At 42.8% G+C, this 18,761-nt stretch overlaps 1 protein-coding gene and 1 pseudogene across 2 annotated transcripts in view; both read left to right on the plus strand.

Moving 5' to 3' along the window:
- LOC311004127 (uncharacterized protein) overlaps nucleotides 1–18,761 on the plus strand; it is a gene marked incomplete at its 3' end in the record, with an annotated part of 309,814 nt that overhangs the window by 75,133 nt on the left and 215,920 nt on the right.
- Nucleotides 41–17,303, plus strand: LOC311004718 (NLR family CARD domain-containing protein 3-like; annotated as a pseudogene). Its single transcript has 6 exons — nucleotides 41–121; nucleotides 282–510; nucleotides 664–2,473; nucleotides 4,309–4,747; nucleotides 14,290–14,336; nucleotides 16,741–17,303. The product of its transcript is annotated as an NLR family CARD domain-containing protein 3-like (transcript).

Below are 18,761 nucleotides of genomic sequence, written 5' to 3' on the forward strand. Positions count from 1 at the left end.
TCTCTCTGTCCTGATGTTGACTTGACACTGATTCCTCCACAGAGTGGACCAGGAGAGCTCAGAGGTTCCCAGTGGTCAGTCTGCCCAGCAGCATCAAACACACCTGGACTCCATATTTATGGTGAGGACATGTCCAACAGCTGCTGTCACATCTGTTGTGTTCACCATCATCTCCATGCTGCACTTTGACACCAGTGGATTGTCAGTCTGTCCAACATGGATCTGATGTTTGGCTCCATGGTTTTAGTTTGATGCTGTCACTCATAGAGTTTCTGTTCCAGCTGCTGGAGGAGAACATGGTCACTTTTGTCAAGAACGAGCTGAAGAAGATCCACAAGGCTCTGAGTCCAGATTACCCAGAATCCTCAGGGAGTCAGAGGGAGGATGAGGAGGTGTTGGGTGGTGAGGATGAAGAGCAGAGGAGGAGCAGCAGAGAGGCATTAGTGAAGATCACAGTGAACTTCCTGAGGAGGATGAAGCAGGAGGAGCTGGCTGAGCATCTGCAGAGCAGTAAGAGGATTTCTCTAAAGATTCAACATGATGGACAAATGAGACGTTCACTGACATCAACACACGGAGGGAAACATGTTCATATAGTCGTTATTTAGGATAATAAAAATGTTATATTGTCTTAATGATCTAATTTATTGCGTTTTCATTCAGAATATTTTGCTCCTGGTCCGGTTTGTGGACGTAAACTCAAATCTGTCCTGAGGAAGAAGTTCCAGTGTGTGTTTGAGGGCATCGCTAAAGCAGGACACCAAACCCTTCTGAACCAGATCTACACAGAGCTCTACATCACAGAGGGAGGGGCTGGAGAGGTCAATGATGAACATGAGGTCAGACAGATTGAAACAGCGTCCAGGAAACCAGACAGACCAGAAACAACCATCAGACAAGAAGACATCTTTAAAGCCCCACCTGGAAGAGACCGACCAATCAGAAGAGTGATGACAAAGGGAGTGGCTGGCATTGGGAAAACAGTCTTAACACAGAAGTTCACTCTGGACTGGGCTGAAGACAAAACCAACCAGGACATACACTTCACATTTCCCTTCACCTTCAGAGAGCTGAATGTGCTGAAAGAGAGAAAGTTCAGCTTGGTGGAACTTGTTCATCACTTCTTCTCTGAAACCAAAGAAGCAGGAATCTGCAGCTTTGATCAGTTCCAGGTCGTCTTCATCTTTGACGGTCTGGACGAGTGTCGACTTCCTCTGGACTTCCACAACACTGAGATCCTGACTGATGTGACAGAGTCCACCTCAGTCAACGTGCTGCTGACCAACCTCATCAGGGGGAACCTGCTTCCCTCTGCTCGCCTCTGGATAACCACACGACCTGCAGCGGCAAATCAGATCCCTCCTTACTGTGTTGACATGGTGACAGAGGTCAGAGGGTTCACTGACCCACAGAAGGAGGAGTACTTCAGGAAGAGGTTCAGAGATGAGCAGCAGGCCAGAGAAATCATCTCCCACATCAAGACATCACGAAGCCTCCACATCATGTGCCACATCCCAGTCTTCTGCTGGATCACTGCTACAGTTCTGGAGAAGCTGTTGAAGACCAGAGAGGGAGGAGAGCTGCCCAAGACCCTGACTGAGATGTACATCCACTTCCTGGTGGTTCAGACCAAACTGAAGAAGGCCAAGTATGATGGAGGAGCTGAGACAGATCCACACTGGAGTCCAGAGAGCAGGAAGATGATTGAGTCTCTGGGAAAACTGGCTTTTGAACAGCTGCAGAAAGGAAACCTGATCTTCTATGAATCAGACCTGACAGAGTGTGGCATCGATATCAGAGCAGCCTCAGTGTACTCAGGAGTGTTCACACAGATCTTTAAAGAGGAGAGAGGCCTGTACCTGGACAAGGTGTTCTGCTTCGTCCATCTGAGTGTTCAGGAGTTTCTGGCTGCTCTTCATGTCCATCTGACCTTCATCAACTCTGGACTCAACCTGATGTCACAACAACAAACAACCTCCAAGAAGACTGAAACAACAGGAGTCAAATCTGCAGAGACAAACTTCTACCAGAGCGCTGTGGACGAGGCCTTACAGAGTCCAAATGGACACCTGGACTTGTTCCTCCGCTTCCTCCTGGGTCTTTCACTGGAGACCAATCAGAATCTCCTACGAGGTCTGATGACACAGACAGGAAGTGACTCACGGTCCGATCAGAAAACAGTCCAGTACATCAATAAGAAGATTGAAGAGACTCCCTCTGCAGAGAAAAGCATCAACCTGTTCCACTGTCTGAATGAACTGAATGATCGTTCTCTAGTGGAGCTGATCCAACGGTCCCTGAGCTCAGGAGGTCTCTCCACAGATAAACTGTCTCCTGCTCAATGGTCGGCTCTGGTCTTCATCTTACTGTCATCAGAAGAAGTTCTGGACGAGTTTGACCTGAAGAAATACTCTGCTTCAGAGGAGGCTCTTCTGAGGCTGCTGCCAGTGGTCAAAGCCTCTAACAAAGCTCTGTAAGTGTAGAGATAGTTGGATTTATTCATCATTGTATAAAAACACTGTCTTTATGATAGGTAAACTTTGAACGGCTGTGGAACCAGTGCTTGATAAATGTCAGTTTGTCTTCACCTAGAATCGCAGCACAAGTGGTGCCATAGTGACATAGTGAAACATACTAATTTAAGTATTCACCAATCTGCGTGTGTGATGCCCACTTGCTGCATATTAACACGACCACGATCCTACATCAGTGGGTGATCAAAGCCCAGTGGCCATCCATGGCCAAGACATTGTGGAGTACCTTGGAGTCTTCGTTGACAGCGACTTGAGCTTGAGCACACGGGTGGCCAATGTCTGTGCCAATATTCATCAGTGTCTCTATTAGGGGTGTAACGGTACACAAAAGTCACGGTTCGGTACGTACCTCGGTTCCCGGGTCACGGTTCGGTACGGTTTCGGTGCATAGGAGTGGTATAACGCCATTCATTAATTCTAAAAGGAAAAAAACTTGCACTTGACAACTGGCAACTATTATTTAAAAAAAAACAAGAAACTAACATCAATGATGGTTTACACAGTTAATTTAGACTAGATGCCAGTTGCTTTGGTGATGTTTTTGGTGTCTGTGTTCATGTCAAGAGGCTAAAAAGCAGTGGGATAAGTTGTTACACACAAGTTGTCTTTTTCCTTGCACCAGTGATTGACATGTGGGAGGGAGGAAGGGAGGGAGGGGGAGAGGCGGGGGCGGGGGGTGAACATGCGCTAACATGTTTGATGCGTTTCTAGCCACGCAGCGCGCATCCGTGAAATAGCGCCGACGGACTTTGTCCGGTGGACCAGTCGCGAGCTGCTTACACAGCCTATGGTCGCGAGCCGTCGCCGTTGTGTTTCATTGAGAAGCCACGGTGACATAAGAAGCAGCAGCTCCTCTAACTTCACACTCTCATCACTTCTCTTCTTCGTCTGTTATGACGGTTGTGGCAGTTTCGAGGCTCATTACCGCCACCTAGATTGGAGTGAGGACTCAACTTTTTTTTTTATATATTCACTCAGACGTATTCGTCGTGTGACTGTGTGCACCGAACCGTGACCCCGTACCGTGACGGCACGGAACGAATACATATACCGTTACACCCCTAGTCTCTATATCTTACGTAGGCTCAGAGTGTTTGGAGTTTGCAAAAACATTATGTTAATTTTTTATAGAGCAACAATGAGTCAGTACTCCAGTATGGTATCACCAGCTGCTGACATGTCCAGGTCACATGTCTGTTCTAATGATACAGGCTGTGGTCCTGAAATGTGTGTTTCTCTTCTATAATACACATTCTACATCTCGGAGGCAACATCGTTCCACATACGGACTCCCTTCCCCTTTCAAACGGGCAGAGCTCCTTGGGAAACAGTAGTGGAGACACCAATGGAGAATCAGGGTCTGACACGCACGTGCACGAAAAAGACAAGCGCACCGTTACAGCGCTGTGTTGTGATCGCACATGACGCGTGTCTATATTGAAAGTAAAGAGTTTGTGTGCACACTGGCAGCGGAAAAGATATTTGTAAAATATAACACCTTACCACCTTCACCCTTTTCATGTCGTGCACCCCCTAGCGGCGGCTTGCGCACCACACGTTGGGAATCCATGGTCTACTGTATGAGTGGGATTGTCCAGTGTTGGTCTGTGTTTACTCCATTAGTCTTTTTATCTGATGTACGTTTATACTGTAACCGCTCCTTATCTCTGGGACAAATTTCTCCCTGGTGGAGACCAACAAAGTAACCTAACCTTTTCAACAGGACAGAAAATAAATTCCTTTCTTCTTTAACTCCTCATGATCATCTCTTCAGACTGAGCGGCTGTAACCTCTCAGAGAGAAGCTGTGAAGCTCTGTCCTCAGTCCTCAGCTCCCAGTCCTCTAGTCTGAGACACCTGGACCTGAATAGCAACAACCTGCAGGACTCAGGAGTGAAGCTGCTGTCTGGTGGAATGGAGAGTCCACACTGTAGACTGGAGACTCTCAGGTGAGGATCCATCCAGCTGTTTATCTGATGCCACTTGAACACAGCAGCAGGTGTTGACAGAGGGTTCCTGTGTGTTGTTGTGTGTGTTCAGTCTGTCAGGATGTCTGGTCACAAAGGAAGGCTGTGCTTCTCTGGCCTCAGCTCTGAGCTCCAACCCCTCCCATCTGAGAGAGCTGGACCTGAGCTACAACCATCCAGGAGCCTCAGGAGTGGAGCTGCTGTCTGCTGGACTGGAGGATCCAGACTGGAGACTGGACTCTCTCAGGTATGGAGAGGCTGCTGCAGCCACACACACTGTCTGATAGAGGAGGAGGAGCTGGAACATTTTCTATGGCCTCGTTCACACCTGGTCACACCTGGTATGAACATCTGTCTCAGGTGATCCAGGCATTGATGACATCAGATCCCATCAGTCAGACCATATCCAGAGGTGGTGTAGGCCACAGTGAAGCTCCGCCCACTCCACTGACATCCTCTGTCACAGTCTGACTCGTCCCAACACAGTTTATACTGAAGCCAACATCTCAGAGTGTTTCAAACATGAGCTGTGCAGCTTTCATCAGTCACAGTGATGAACTACTGGGATCAGGAGTTTCTCCTCATGATGACTTCAGTGTCTCATCATGACTCACTGTGTCATATTCAGGAGAAGAGATGTCAGTGATGAAAAAAGCTGTTGGCAGCTCAGTTCAGTTTAGTTTAGTTTATTTGATTAGCATCTTATCTCCCCCTCTTCTCAACAGATGGAATTCACTTAATACACACAAATACAAAATACAATGAGGAGTGCTAATCGAAAAGGCTGAAGCTCATGCTTATTATGCCTACCCTTTTTACCAAAACGAATGAGAAAAGAGATAAAGAGAGAGAAAAAAACAAAACAATCAAACCAAAACCAAATTCAACAAGGCAACTTTTAGACTACTGTACCTGGTTTGAGTTATACCATAAGAATTCAGATCAAACAAGCATTCAGCTTTCACAACATATTTGTATATTCTTTTAGTACTTCGGTTTTAAACATATTTTTGAAAGAGGAAATCGATTTACATTCTCTCATTCTTAATTCATCATCACAGTTATTCCACAGGTTAACACCTCTAACAGAAACACATGGCTGTTTAATATGAGTTCTTATTTGAGGTTTTTTGAAAACGCCTAATCCCCTCTCTGATTTCAAACAGCCTCTGAGTAATATAACAAAGCATATTATTAGCTGTGCTCTGAGTCTCTCCAGATGTTTGGATCAGACTTTATTTCAGAGTGTATCAGGAAACATTTCAGCTGCAGCTGGTTGAACTGCTCCTGAACCAACCTGAGTGTTTGACCTGAACAGTCCCAGAGACTGTAGACACCTGTTGAGTGTGGACACACTAATAACAACACAGCAACAAGAATCAAAGCATGTCCACTGCTCAGAGACATTTGTCTCCCAGCGTCTCCAACCAAGGAGGAAATAAGAGACAGAAACCAGGCGGCACCATCAGGTCTCTGTCTGGTCAGATATTGATGATCAATAATCAGCTCAGTCTCTCTGAGATCCTGGTCTTGTCCTGATGAGATGTGTTGTTGTGTTGAGGAGACAGTCAATCACAGTGTGACATCCAGATGTCCTCACTGTCCAGAGGCCTGGAGCTGTCAATCAGAAGACAGTGAGTGTAGTGAACAGTGTAATAATCAGTGTTTGTGGCTGAATGTGTGTGTGATCAAACAGCTGTTTTCAGACTGTGTGTGTGCTGACTCCAGATCAGATGAAGCCACAAAGTGGCTCCTTAATAGGCCTGGGACGATAATCAATAAATCAATTAATCGCACGATAAATGAAAATGAACTCGATCATTTTTCCGACCTCGATAAATCGCCATGTGCATGCGCACGTATTTGTTTTCCTGGTCTCTCCCTCCAACCAGGCTGGATGACAAGAGGCTTCACTCTGTGCATCGGTCTCAGCACCTGGGCCGTTTGTTTTGCAGAATGAAAGGAGTGTACCCTCTTTTCAGTCATCCAGGATCTTTGTTTCCCAGAATGCATTTCGTGGCAACCGGCAGCGCTAGCTGTAAAGCTAAGCAGCTAAAAGCTATATTACCGTAATTAGGGCCACGGGCAATAGCACCGGGCACTGATCCCTACAGAGCCCGGGCACTACTGTTATTGTGTGGATTTTTTCCTAGTTATTAGTGTGAATGCTGGAAGCATTCACACTATTGTTCTTCTGTTCGGCCATTTTCTTTATACTTTTGACACTTAACTAGTCCTTCATACTTTGTGCTATTTCAACAATTCAAATATCAAAATGTTCAGCCTTTTCGGGACAGGTGTGCTATGTCTTTTCTCTTTTCAACTATTCATTCTTTTTGCAATATTCAACTATTTCTGATTTTTTTTTCCCCATAGAGAATGCATTGGAACAGTCTTGAAACTCTTCAAATCTTCTTACTTCTTTCAGCCTTTAAAGTGTCCACATACTTTCAGCTAGAGACTTCATTCAAATTCTGAGCTGTAGACAAACTTTTTAAGTATTCCTCTATGACTCAGCTTATTGATATCTTCAACAGTTTCTGATATTTGGCCGCTTTAAAATCATTAAGTTTTTTGACAAAATCCAGCTTTATAATGGGTGTGTGTTGCGTCTAACGAGCAGGGCTTAGAGTGAGTGACCTCATCGTTAGAGTGAGAGGGATCGAAAAAACATTCAGGATTTTTTCTGGATAAATTGCCAGCACGGCCACAAATTAAACTCTAGACACATGATTTCCTCACCGGTTTGTACCACACTTGTCGTCTCTCATTTGATGTGCTCAAAACAGCAGACAGACTTACAGAATTGTCTCTATGAGCCTAATTGTGCAGCTAGACCCGCTCCAGTGGCTCATCCACTTCAATATAAAAGTAGGAGCTGATTTTTTTAGAAAAGCAGAAATGCCCCCCTTTTCTACCTTGCGACCCTGAGAAAAGTTTTTGCCCTACAAACATTTAATGCACATCAATGTGCTCAGGAAGGTCTCCTTGCCCCAGTAGTCATGGCCACATTCTGATAAAAGGTACGGTTCTCTTTTACTGGGCTGTTTTCGGAAGCTGCTCAGAGCCCAAATCTCTCTGCTCTGCTCTGCTCTGTGTGCAGTTGGTCCAGCTGTAGTGGCCAGCTCGTTATCAAAGTCTATAAATAGAACAGTGCAGGTGCAGCCTGGCCGCTCGTTAAGATGTTTTTAAACACAGCCCCACACAGACACATGATAAACCAGACTGACAGAGGATGTCCACGCACAAACACAGGCATCACACTCACACAGACAGACACACACAGACACTCACACACAGTCACACATGCACGCATACACAAACAGACACAACACACAAACACAACACTGTTCCACACAGTAAAATGTAAGCAGTTAAAGGTGTACAGAAAAGAAAATTGAATTTGAGCCCACTTTGGGTCATAAAATTAATGTGATAATTCATCTTTCAGACGTTGTAACAGACAAACACACAAACACAACACTGTTCCACACAGTAAAATGTAAGCAGTTAAAAGTCACCATGGTAACTTCTGAGGGCAGGCTACCACGCAGGTGTAATCAATCAGATCATTAGGGAGAGAGGAGTTCTGTGGCGCTTATCAACAGTTTTACTTTCTGCACATGTACACACAGACAGAGAGACCGTCAGACTCACACACCCAGACACACACACACACACTCACACACAGGTTTTCAGCTCAAATTCATCAGCCTCTCAATGATTTTATACTTTTGATGTAAACATCTCCAACAATTTATATTTTTCTCATGAATTTAAGTTCAGACGTTTAATCTTTCCAACTCTATTAATAGTAGTACAATTACAGGTGGAGCCTAGGATATAGGACGCAGCTTTTAACATGTGTCAAATCTATCTATCTATCTATGAAAACAAGTAAATTTTATCACATAACACCGGTTTTAGCATCACTACATTGGCTGCCCATTCAGGCTAGAGCGGATTTTAAAGTTCTTCTTTTAACTTATAAAGCCTTGAATGGTCTTGCACCTCTGTACCTGTCTCAACTGCTCACTCCCTACACTCCGTCACGTCCTCTTCGTTCCCTTGGTTCAAACCTCCTGGTCATTCCATCCATCAATAAAAAAACAGCTGGTGGCAGGGCCTTCTCCTACAGCGCTCCTTTTTTATGGAACGGCCTCCCACAAGATATTAGAAACGCCACATCCAATCGCAATTTTTAAATCCCGTCTTAAAACGTACCTTTTTACCCAATACTTTGATTAACTAACTTATTTTAGCATTTTTCTTGTTTTATTGACTGTCATTATTGTAAACAAAATTTTAACTTAACTTTAATCTATCTATCTATCTATCTATCTATCTATCTATCTATCTATCTATCTATCTATCTATCTATCTATCTATCTATCTATCTATCTATCTATCTATCTATCTATCTATCTACCTACCTACCTACCTACCTACCTACCTACCTACCTACCTACCTATCTATCTATCTATACCCCTCCCTATTTTTTAACCCCTTTCTTTCTTTCTTTCTTTCTTTCTTTCTTTCTTTCTTTCTTTCTTTCTTTCTTTCTTTCTTTCTTTCTTTCTTTCTTTCTTCCTTCCTATACCCCTCCCTATTTTTTAACCCCTGTCTCCTTTCTTTCTTTCTTTCTTTCTTTCTTCTACTCCTTCATTTGTATTTTACGTAACTTTTTCTATCCTTCCCTCTCTATCCATCCATCCATCTACCTCTTTCTATCTATCATTCCCCTCTCTCTTTTTCTTCTTTCTTTCTTTCTTTCTTTCTTTCTTTCTTTCTTTCTTTCTTTCTTTCTTTCTTTCTTTCTTTCTTTCTTTCTTTCACTCCATTTCTGTCTTTTTACTTCTTTGTTTGTTTGATTGTTTCTTTCTTTCTTTCTCTTCCTTTTCTCTTCCTTTGTTTTTACTCCATTTCTTTCTTTCTTTCTTTCTTTCTTTCTTTCTTTCTTTCTTTCTTTCTTTCTTTCTTTCTTTCTTTCACTCCATTTCTGTCTTTTTACTTCTTTGTTTGTTTGATTCTTTCTTTCTTTCTTTCTTTCTTTCTGTCCTTTTCTTTTTTCTCTCTTGTTTCAATCTTTCTTTCTTTCTTTCAACAATTTCTTCAGCTCATTCAGCATTGCTTTCAGCATTCACACCATTTCCATTCTTGGAAATGTTTTTTCTAGTTCTATTTTCTCCTTCATCTTCCGGCCTGATTTCGGTCCGCTACTAGTCCTGCAACTCGAAGAATTATATATCAACACGTGTGTCCTGATCGGGATCGCTGTGCTATTACTTTTCTACGCACAATTTTTGCATGTAAGTCAATGGGACGGGCGGAAAAAAAAGAGCAAAAAAGACCAATCATTGGAGTTTAACAAACGTCTACTGCTCAGGCATACTTTCACCTAGAGACTCCATTTAAACTTTAAACAGTAGACACAAGTCTTGTGTATTGTCGTATTACTCCACGTTTTGATAGGTCATATAGTTTTTGATCAATCCCTGTTCAATGACCATGATCATTTTTGGAGAAATTATGAGATTATAATGGGTGTGTATTGGACGGAATGTTCGTGTCAGAGTGCGTGACATCATCGGTTAGAGTGGGAGAGATGCCAGAAAAACTCCAGATTTTTTCTCTTTCCAAACTCCAAACGGCCACAATTTACACTCTACACACATAATTTTTTCAGAATTTGTAAGACAAACTTGTTATCTCTCTTATCATCTGCTCAAAATATCAGAGAGACTTACAGAATTTAAACTCTGAGCCTCTAAGTGCGGCCACGTCTGTCTCTGCTCCTCATTGAGTCCAATACAAATATTTTCTGAGAGAAGCAGAACGGCCTGATGTTTTAAAACTGCCAGCGTCGCCAAAATATTTACTGTAGAAACACCAAATCGTACCAAAAGTTTCAGTAAGTCCTTAGAGCAACGTTGATCTGTGTTTTGTTCTGATAGGAGTTACCGTTTTCTCACCCTAAGCCTAATTGTGAGACCGGTGCAGAGGCAGAAAATGTCTCTTTTTCTCCACGTTTCTGTCTGTCTCAGCCTGCGGGGGCCCCTATCGCCGTGGTAACCTCTTTGATCCTCAGGCCAGAGCTCGTTAACTTCATAAACAATCCACCTGGCGCTCGTTTAAATGTTTATAAACACCGACACAGTTAAATCAGACTGACACAGGATGCACCTACTAACTAACTATGTGTCAAGTCAGTCACACACACACACACACAGACTCTAGAGCCAGCTTCATGTGATTACAGTCACAAACACACACAAACACACACACACACACACACACACAGACACACACACACACACACACACACACACACACACACACAAACACACACACACCTTCATGTGATTAAAACACAGTTAACGTGCAACAGAATTTAAACTTAAACCATGATTTAATCTGGTTTTAAAGTTAAACCTTGTTGGTGTCAAATGCGTCAAATGCCTCTCGTGGGAGCAGCTGATAGAGTCCCCCCCAGCTGAAAGCAGCCCACCCCACCAGCCAGAGGGTCCAGGACCATAGGGACTGCAGTGGAGGAAGGCTGCCTTAACACCCTGCACAATGGCACCCAGTACACAGAAGTTAGACAGGACCAGTCAGCCCATCACCTGGTCCGTTCAACAAATCAGTTTATGCTACTGTGATTTATGTAGCCTAGTTAAATACTACAGTAATCATCATAGTGTATTGGCAGGAAAGACCATTTAAATCTGTATCAAATATCGATTAATGAATTAATCGATAATTTGCATGTTGGTCTTGGTTAAGTACCACCTTGAAAAAAAAACAATGTTTTGTTGCTTAAGCTATTCAGTCATTCAATGGTATACTAAAATCCATGTGAAAAAAATGCTTCTCACTGTTCTCAGGTCAAATATTTATATGCGATTAAAATGCAATTAATTGCGATTAATTAATTACAAAGCCTCTAATTAATTAGATTAATTGTTTTAATTGAGTCCTGGCCCTATTACACAAGATAAACACACACAAACACACACACACACACACACACACACACACACACACACACACACACACACACACACACACACACACACACACACACACACACACACACACACACACACAGTTAACCTAATGTGGTTACAGCTCCTCCATATCAGTGCTTTTAGAAAGATGATCATGTGTCTGTCTGATCAGCTCTGTCTTGACCTTAAGATCGTGGGTTTGATTCCCATGTTGACAGAGATGGCAAAATCGGCAGTAGCCGTGGCCCATTCAAAATTTCCCGAGAGGAAATTTTCTAGTTCTTGCTGCCGCGCTGTTAACACATCACTTTTTAAAGTTTTAATATTTTTTCATGCCAGAAAGTCACAGTTTAGATCCCCAGTCTGTGGTCAGTTTATCCACATATCGCCCGTTGGGAGATTTTCTCCGACGTTTTTGGAGCTAATGTGGTAGCAGCGAGCAGGAGGAGCGGGGCTTCCTACAGTCTGCAGCCGTCTGTCTGCAGCAGCTCACGGGCCGGTCAACCTCCGTCATTGGGGGAGAAAACTTATCAGCAGGTTTTTAGAGGTTTACCGCCGGCTGGTTTAATACTTTATAGGAGATAAATGCTGGTCTCATTGATGAAATCTTACAACTGTGGAAGTCATATTAGTTTGTTTGAATGAAAAGTGGAGCTTCAGGTGTGTAACGTTATTGGACAGAAGAGCTGCACTGCACTGTTTATTATTTTTTGTTTATTTTATTTTTTTTAGGATAGTAGCTATATAAGTTCTTGTCATTCCAATTACAATGGTTAAAAAATACTCATGAGAAATAAAAGTTTATCGCATTTAAAAGGGTCTACTTGCATTATTATGAAATACTATTATTATATTAGTGGTTAATTTATTCTAAAAAAAATGTGTCAATAATATCGTTTATCGTCAATAATTTGTGAGACAATATATCGTCCAGCAAAATGTATTATCGTCCCAGGCCTACTCCTTAATGAAAGTCTCCAGCAGCTGGAGCTTCACTTCCTGTCTGAGTCCATGTGCTCTGAGCTGAGCCTGCTTCTCTCTGCTCTACAGTTTCTCTGCTTCCTCTGGACTCTGACTTCAAGTCCAGTCAAAATGTGTGGACAGGTTTGATGGAGCTCAGGACTGGTCCTGAGGACGGCTGCTTTATTCCACATGATGTGACTGATCTCAGTGAGTCAGTGTGTTGCAGCTGATCTGTGTGAAGAGCAGAGAAGAACAGAGTCATTGATCATGAGATCCTGATCCGTCCTGTCACTGTGATCAGATGGTTTCTATTAGAGCTCCTTCATCCACTCACTGCTGCTGTGGCTCCTGTGGAAACCTGCTCACAGCCTCATTCTTCAGCTTCCTGGGGAGTTTTCTTCAGACAAACACAAGTTGTGTTCACACTCAGTGTTTCTCACTAAACTCACTGTGTGTTTCACTGAGCTCTAACAAACGTGTTGAGTGTGTTTCCTTCCTCATCAAACACTGAAACCACACTGCAAAAATTCAAAATCTTACCAAGAATATTTGTCTTATTTCTAGTCAAAATAAATCTAATTATACTTAAAGCAGAAGTGAGTGGTCCGGTCGTTTTCGCTAATGCTGCGTTCCAGGCAGGCTTTTGAAATCGTAAATTACAGCTTCAAGTCACAACTTACGACTTTGTAGCGTTTCAGGCAACCCACTCGTGTTTTTCCGACCTGTTTTACCTGTGAAAGTCACTATAACGGCCACTTGTAACTTCCGACCCGTGAACTCGTACCAGATCGAACTGGTACGACTTCACAGGTCGGAGTTACGAGTTGCCTTGAACGCACCATAACAGTCCTCGTCCCTACGTCGCCACATTCACGGCGTCCCTTGGCTGCACACACAGCCCTGCATGCCGTTCTCTCTCCTCATTGGATAAAAACTGTAGGATACGATAAATGTTTTCTCTTCGGCTCAGAGCAGAGCAGAGGGACTGACAGACCCGTGTTTCAGACCAAACACTCTATAGAAGTGATTGCTGCCGGAAGATATAACTATTTAATACTTATATTAACACAAATATATCACTTACTTCTGCTTTAAAATAAGACTCATCACATTTAAAAAGTAGTTTGTTTTTAGACACTTTTTAATTTTTTCAAGCAAATTTTCCACTTTAAATAAGTAGAAAAATCTGACAGTGGAGCAAGTTTTTCTTTCTTATTACAAGCACAAAAAACTTGCTTTCACTGGCAGATTTTTCTACTTATTTCAAGTGAAAATTTGTTTGAAACAAGTGAAAATGATCTAAAAACAAGTTGATTTTAGGTGATGAGTCTTATTTAAAGTGGAAAGAGATTAGTTTTGACTAGAAATTAGACATTTTGACAAGAAATAAGACAAATATTCTTGAAAAGATTTTGAGTTTTTGCAGTGCATCCACTCTTCACAGCTGCACTTTTCTTCTTTCCTGGTGCATTGTGGGATATCTGGGCTGGTCAGCTCCACCTGTTGTGTCTTTATCTTCTTTGCTGTGACGTGTGTTTGTGCAGCTTGAGAGTCAGAGAGTGAAAGTGTGTGTCTCACACTGCAGTGACATCACATGGAGAAAAGACATGATGAAGTGTTTCCTCCTCGTCTCCTCCTGCTCTGTATCATCACTAGATAAAGACTCCAGCTCCTTCTTCTCTGTGCTCAGTGTTCATCCATACATACCAGCCTCCATGTGAACACAGTGATAAAACAGTGTGTGTGTGAGAGCCATGTAATGTCCATGTGTGCATGCTGACAGAGAAGGTGCTGCTCTGACCCCCCTCCTCCTTTCAGGGTGGAGCCTGCTGGAGTCCCATGGTTGACACCAGGTCTGAGGAAGTGTAAGTCTGTTTTTACTTTGATTCATGGAAACGAGGGATGCACATGTTGAACCGTTTAACCGTTAACCGATAACAAGAACTTTGACCGATTAATACTATCAGTTTTTTTTATTAGCTCCTTGTCGTCAACTCATGGGGGCGTGTCGACACGTGCAGATTTCCACGTGTCTTCAGTCATATCTCGCGGTAAAAAGTTCCACAGGAGGACTGACAGTATGTGCAGCAGCCCCCATGAAGGAAGGGCAGACCATAAATGTAGCTACACAGACATAGATGTGAATCACCTGTAACTACGGCGCTGAAAACAATGAAAAAACTAAATAAAAGAGGAGGCTGATGCAGCTCTCCTGCAGCTCCACAGAGGAGCTCTGCTGCTCCTTCAGTCTGGTGTTTGGCTGCACTTGAATGAATTCATTTATTTAAAACAGGGACAATGCACAAAAAAACATTCATCTTGTAAAACAAGAAGAGCTGCTTTGAGCCAGGTTATAGCAACAATTGCTAATTTCCGCCTGTAGTCCATGGGCAGGTAAAGTGCTAAACAGATACAATATTAAGATTAATTGAAATAAGACATAATAACCATAATATTTAAAAAATTGACAGAATGCACCAATAAAAGCAGGGAAACAAGAGCGCCAAATCATAAAGTGCACAATAGGGACTAACAGCACAAACACTCTCTCTCACTCTCATCACACATTCAAACACATACACATACAATACACAGATAACAATCATCCTCCTCTAATAACCACACTCATAGCCAGACACACACACACTCACATAATACTCAACAATGTGTGCAAACTTGCTTACTTAGTAACCAGCGCTTTGACAAGCATGAGAATGTATGAGGATTTGTACATAGAATAAGTTGTGTGGGAAGGACATTCCACTGACTCATGGCCACACAGGAAAAAGAAGAGCTGCCAAACTGAGTTCTACGTTGAGGAATACTACACTCACCCCTCGCAACAGATCTAGTTAGACGTACTGTGTTACTTTGTAACTAAAACAGTTCAACATTGGACGATCTAACCTCCATATGAGTGATCAGCTGAGACAGAGCAGAGTGGATGTGGCACTGATCAGCTGTCACAGCGCACGTGTGTATTTAAAGCAGAAGTAAGTGATCCGGTCGTTTTGGCTAATGCTGCGTTCCAGGCAGGCTTTTGAAACCGTAAATTACAGCTTCAAGTCACGACTTACGACTTTGTAGCGTTCCAGACAACCCACTCGTGTTTTTCCGACCTGTTTTACCTGTGAAAGTCACTATAACGACCACTCGTAACTTCCGACCTGTGAACTCGTACCCGATCGAACTGGTACGAGTTCACAGGTCGGAAAAACACGAGTTACGGGTTGCCTTGAACGCACCATAACTTCTTGTCAGCCAATGGAGTTAGCAGCCCCCGCCCTCGTCATGGATCTATTGGTCCTCGTCCCTACGTCACCACATCCACGCGCATCCCTTGGCTGCACACACAGAGAGGACCGCCCCTTTATTCTCTCTCCTCATTGGATAAAACTTGTAGGCTAGGATACGAGAAAAGTTTTCTCCTCGGCTCAGAGCAGAGCCTGAGAGACCCGTGTTTCGGTCCAAACACTCTATATAAGTGATTGCTGTCGGAAGATATAACTATTTAAGACTTATATTAACACAAAAATATCGCTTACTTCTGCTTTAATTTATTACATTTAATTTAAAATTTTTAAAAATGTATTTAATTTAGTTCAACATTTTGGCAAATTGGCCCATTGCCATAATCGCTATAGTCATAGCAGTAGGTTCGTCACCTTTATTTGTCGGTGCAAGCTGTTTTTAGAACGGCGGAGCAGAGCCGTGAGCTGCTCAGAGCTACGCTACGGAGGCTCATTATGGGATTTCTTGGTTTCCCTCATCAAACTCATCAAATACACAATCCAACAACTCCACAACGCTCTGGTGGACAAGTTGTGACCTGCACATTCACCACGCTATGAGATAATAACACAACGTTACCACACAGAGTTGTTTTAGAACCCTGAGCAGCTCACGGCTCTGCTCCGCCGTTCTAAAAATAGCTTGCACCGGCAATTAAAGGTAACAAACCTACTGCTATGACTATAGGGATTATGGCAATGGGCCAATTTGCCAAAATGTTGAACTGTCACTTTATTGGCAAAAAATAAATAAATAAATTGTAGCGTTGTAATCTTATCGGTTAACGGTTAATAATGGGTTAACGAGCGTCGGTTATCGGTCAGAAAAAAAATTCAAAATGTGCATCCCTACTGGAAACAAAGCAGCTCATTCAACCATCTTCACACTGTCACATCACTGACCTCATGAGTCTTCATCAAACTGTCAATAACTGATCAATGATCAATAACTGCAGCTGTGTCTTGTTCTCTCCATCAGATTCCTGTCGACTCACAATCGACACAAACACAGTGAACACATGGATCAAACTGTCTGACAACAACAGGAAGGCAACACGTGTGAAGGAGCATCAGTCATATCCTGATCATCCAGAAAGATTTGACCTTCAACCTCAGCTGCTGTGTTCAACTGGTCTGACTGGTCGCTGCTACTGGGAGGTCGAGAGGAGAGGAAACGTTTTTATATCAGTGAGTTACAGAGGAATCAGAAGGAAAGGACGCAGTGATGACTGTTTGTTTGGAGTGAACGATCAGTCCTGGAGTCTGATCTGCTCTGATGTTGGTTACAGAGTCTGGCACAATAACAGACGGACAACTATCACCACCTCCTCCTCCTCCTCCTCCTCCTCCTCCTCCTCCTCCTCCTCCTCCTCTGTCTCTAACAGAGTAGCAGTGTATGTGGACTGTCCTGCTGGCTCTCTGTCCTTCTACAGAGTCTCCTCTGACTCACTGATCCACCTCTACACCTTCAACACCACCTTCACTCAACCTCTCTATCCTGGGTTTGAACTCTGTTCTGGTTCCTCAGTGAGTCTGTGTTGAGTGAAGCAGAGTCTCCTCCTGTCACAGAAACCTTCTCTCTGTTGAACAGACAGTTCAGTCTCTACACGTCTGTCTCTGTCTCTCACTCACGTCGTCTTCACAGGACAGAGATGAACACAGTTTAATAATGAACTCATCAGCGTCATGGCAACAGAAAAATCACTGGGACCTGAAAAACAAGAAGAAGTTTATGAGAATCACTGAGAAGAGTTTAAAAAATCCACTGATTTAATCCATGAATGTAAATAATCTGATGTGAAATAAACAAAAACGTGATTTAAAAAAGAATCAGTAAATAACAGACCTGCAAACTCCAGAGAGTAAAAAAGGTGACAAGGTCCGAAAAACCAAACCAACGCGCCCCCCCCCCCCCCCCGGGAGAAAATTTTTGTGATTTTAATATGCAAGTTATGCTTTTTGGAGCGTTCCCAGTTAAACAGAGAGCAAATCTCTCATTAAAAAGACAGCTTTGAGAGAATAAGTACACCTCAATCAGGTGGGGTCAGCTGCAGAAAATGTTCACATTATTTGACAAAAAATTATGCATCAGTTTGGACCCCTCTATTACACCACTACACCAGAACAGACATGACCTGTGGCTTTCAGCTTTCTATGATTATATTTAGCCTACTGTTTACAGCTGAGAATATCAGGCATTGTCCCCCCTCCATTAAATACAGTGCTGTGAAAAAGTATTTGCCCCCTTCCTGATTTCTTACTTTTTTTGCAGATTTGTCACTCAATGTTTTTATTTATTTGTATAATATTTTGATGGGGCAGCCATCTTGGGAAGGTTTTCACCACTGTTCCAAGCTTTCTCTATTAGTGGATAAAGGCTCTCACCATGGATCACTGGAGCCTGGATGTGAAGAGTGAAATTGAACCAGCTTTCCAAAAAAAAAGAAAGAAAAAGGTTTATCAAAGTTAGTTCATGATTTAACAAGAGGGGGCAATTACTTTTTCCACATAGGATCAGGTAGGTTTGCATAGCTTTTTTCCCCTTAATAAATGAAATCATAATTTAAAAAGTGCATTTTATATTTACTTCGGTCATCTTTGTCTAGGCTATTAACTCATTGAGTGCCAACCACGTAATTTCTCGTTCTTCGTTCCCATGCGAGTGCCAAAAACGAGATTTTAAGTTTTTTGCTTTTTAAAAAAAAAAAAAAAAAAAAAAATGAAAATAGACACTTTAACACACCTTTATGTGTAAATGTGGGGACTCTACGACGAGCAGAACTGAAATAGATGACGATCAAAAACTCATGACAGCTCATGATCTGGAAGTTTTTATCATAACTCGGCTTCTTCAAACGGAGTTCTGCATGTGGATGCAGCAGCTGCTCCGCTGTCACCCGCGAGGCTCCAGCAGCTCGGAGCCGAAACAGGAAGCTCTCAGCCGACAGTCCCGCCCGGTCTTCATCTGGAGCAACACCGTGTCCTCCCCAAAGTCCTCCC

Source organism: Trachurus trachurus (genome assembly GCF_905171665.1).
Source record: "Trachurus trachurus genome assembly, chromosome: 21".
In the NCBI taxonomy this organism is placed as follows: Eukaryota; Metazoa; Chordata; class Actinopteri; order Carangiformes; family Carangidae; genus Trachurus; species Trachurus trachurus.